Source organism: Myotis daubentonii, chromosome 1, assembly GCF_963259705.1.
Source record: "Myotis daubentonii chromosome 1, mMyoDau2.1, whole genome shotgun sequence".
NCBI classification, from domain to species: domain Eukaryota; kingdom Metazoa; phylum Chordata; class Mammalia; order Chiroptera; family Vespertilionidae; genus Myotis; species Myotis daubentonii.
This window is the reverse complement of record NC_081840.1, coordinates 138,177,568-138,181,051: the sequence shown is the minus strand read 5'-3', so window position 1 is coordinate 138,181,051 and position 3,484 is coordinate 138,177,568.

Below are 3,484 nucleotides of genomic sequence, written 5' to 3'. Positions count from 1 at the left end.
ATAATATCCAACTGGACTATATAAATTACTATGTTTAGAGTCAGCACTTGACTCTTAATCAAATCTTCATGCTATTTAATCTAAGATGTTATCATTTTTAATAATTGGTAGGTGATATTTTCATATAAACACACATTATATATACATGAGTGTGTGTTTCAGAGAAGCATTTGAAATTTTAAAATTGTGCTCTAAGTCCTGTTAATTTACCCAGTAGAAAAATATTTTAGCTTCTGAAATATTCAAAATTTTAAAAATAGAAAATTTCCAACAATGTATTCCTTAGTTGAGGTTTAGAAGGGAGGAACATGGTCCTTGAAGGCCTGGTTAGTATTTGTCTCCCAGTATGCTGCGTGCTTTTCTCACAGTATAGAGTACTCCTCCCATCCACCCTGAAAGGTTCATTGTCCAGTTTTTACTGGTGAGAAAAGAGAAGCTCAGAGATGTTAGCCCAAAGTTCTAAAGCAGCGATTTTCAACCGGTGTGCCACCACAATTTTTAAAACATGCAAATAAAAAAATGGCAACAGCCAACAATAGCCATCCAGTGTGAATGAATCAAACTTATACCTATTTTTTGTCAGATTGACAAAAATATATTTTTTTAGTGTGCTGCAGAATTTTAGTAATTAGTTTATATGTGCCAAGAGATGAAAAAGGTTGAAAATTGCTGTTCTAGAGCAAGTAAGTTTCAAAGCCAGTTGTGGTTTTTGAAAAGTATTAACTCCAAAGCTCATGAGGCTACCACTAAAAACCACCAATTTATTCAACATGTCATGCAAGAAGCTTGGATTTACTCTGACAAATGCTTTGGCAATGCCAACCCCACTTTTTATAGTTGACAATATGATCTGAAATGAACAATTTTATAAGGAATATACCTGAGCAATAAATGTAGGTAACTGACAAGAAGAGAAGAATTATGGAGTTAATACTTTCAACAACAGGTATGCCCTGACTCCCCTCTCCTTCCCCGCCCCCCGCCTTCTCTCTCTCTCTCTCTCTCTCTCTCTCTCTCTCTCTCTCTCTCTCTCTCTCTCTCTCCCCCTCTCTCCCTGCACTTCCCTCCCCTCCTTCCCTATGGCATGTTTTCCTTGCTTTTCTTTCTTTCTCCTAAGCTCCAAAGGCCCTTCTTTTGCCTCTGTAACTTGTTTTCTGAGCCCATGAAGCGCACTGGCTCACTGTTTCTACTTCTGTAAATAAACTTTTGCAAAACAACAAAGAAAACAATTATCCTTATTACGTGGTCTCCTAGACACTGAAATCTGACCTTCTTGATATACTATAGCAAGGTTTCAAACAAAGAGGTTTTGTTCAGTACCTGTTTTTGTGGGATGGTGTAGCTATGCAGTCCATACCAGTCAACAAACACTGCACAGTGCTGACCAATGACTCATGAAATCTACTGTGAGATCTCCCTGCTCAGTTTCAAAATATTCATTTAGCATGCATTAGTAAAATAGCCAACAGCTTATCACAGTCTTTTCACTATCTTGGCATGATTCTAAACAGATCAGATTTTTAATTTTAACTTGGAATTTTACTCTTTAAGTTTAAAATTTTATCTGCATTGTGGTATAAAAAAGCCCTTAAGGAAAGACAATGCCTGGCTGGTGTGCTCAGTGGTTGAGCATAGACCTATGAACCAAGAAATCGCTGTTCGATTCCTGGTCAGGGCACATGCCTGGGTTTGGGGCTAGATCCCCATTAGGAGGCATGCAGGAGGCAGTCAGTCAATGATTCTCTTTCATCATGATGTCTCTCTCTCTCTCTCTCTCTCTCTCTCTCTCTCTCTCTCTCTCTCTCTCTCTCTCTTCCTTTCTCTCTGAAGTCAATAAACATATACTTTTAAAAAAGAAAATAATGTATCATAGGTATATACATTTCCTTTTTAAAAATATGTTTTTTAAAAATATTTTTTAAAATTTATTTCAGAGAGGAAGGGAGAGGGTGAGAAAGAGAGAAACATCAATGATGAGAGAGAATTATTGATCGGCTGCCTCCCACACGCCCTCTACTGGGGATCCAGCCCACAACCCGGGCATCAAACCAGAATTGAACCTGGACACTTCAGTTCACAGGACAACACTCTATCCACTGAGCCAAACCAGCTAGGGCTTAAATATACTTTCTGATTAAATAATAAAATGTTCCGAAGTAAACTTAGAAGTTAGATTTCAAAAATAAAAAACCTCTGGAGTAGAAGTAACTTCTCCTCTGTTCATCTCTTTAAAGGAAAATAATCCTTCAGAAAAGATTATTTAGGCATTGGTTATGGTTTTTGTTTGCTATTTGTGGCTCTTTCTCTCTGTATGTAAATGTGAGTGGTGATTATTGCTACAATGATTTCCTTTATCTACTTTGGGCTTCTCATATCAAAATAACTTCTTTTTCACATAGTTATTATAAGGAAGAGAATAAAATACTTTGTTTTCCTATAGACAATATACTGAAATGGAAATGTAGTATACTTAGTTCTAAAACCAGGCAATGATATATGGATGATATTAGGATCGATGTCTCCTATTAACTGTCAGTGAGTGACACATAATTTAAAACAAAGATATTAGCTCCACTTGTGTGGTTCAGTGATTGGGCTCCATCTATGAGCCAGGTGGTCACAGTTGGATTCCGGTGGGGACACATGCCTGGGTTGTGGCTCAGTCCCCAGTGGAGCATGCAGGAGTCAGCCAATCAACGATTCTCTCTCATCATTGATGTTTCTATCTCTCCCTCTCCCTTCCTCTCTGAAATCAACAAAAAAAAAAAAATAAAAAATAAAACAAAGGCTGGACAATAGTTTTCCATTTAAAAAATTTCTCTTATTGTAGAAACAGTAAAAAAAAAAAAAATGAATTACACACTGCAGGGTACTGCTTAAAACCTAACATCTTAGTTCCAACCTTCATTTTTAGGAATGTAGGCCTATTTAATCTTTGCAAATAAATTTTTTTTTGTCCACAGACACTTATGTCTGTGGTCAAGTGGCAAGTGTAGGCAATTCAGCAGACCTCCTGCTTCCTTCTTGTGATGGCCTTGCTCTGAGAGCCCAGGGCTCGCTCTGGCTTGCGCATCCTTACTAGATGGGTGCACTACTTTCCACCCTCCCTGAGGGTGACCTCAGCCTAGGGCAGAGGCCGGGAAAGCAAGGGTCACCGAACTACAGGTGCAGAAAGACAGCAGGAATCCAACCGCCTCACTCCTAAGTGCGCGTGCCTCGCAGCAGGCAGCGCTCAGGGCCTTAGGGGAAGAGAAGGCACGGAGAGCTGGGGGAGGTGAGATTAGAGTCCAGCTCCTGGCGCTGTTTCGGCGCCGGCCTGGCTCCTGGGCGTCCAAGGAAGACAGCGCCTGTTGGGAAGCCCTGAGTGTGGCGGCAGCGGAAGTGGCACGGAGGAGACTCCAACGGCCGCCCAGCGGCACCCTCCACGAACCGCCGCGTCCCCGGCCCAACAATTCCCGAGCCGCTCGGTTCCCTAGGAGTCGCC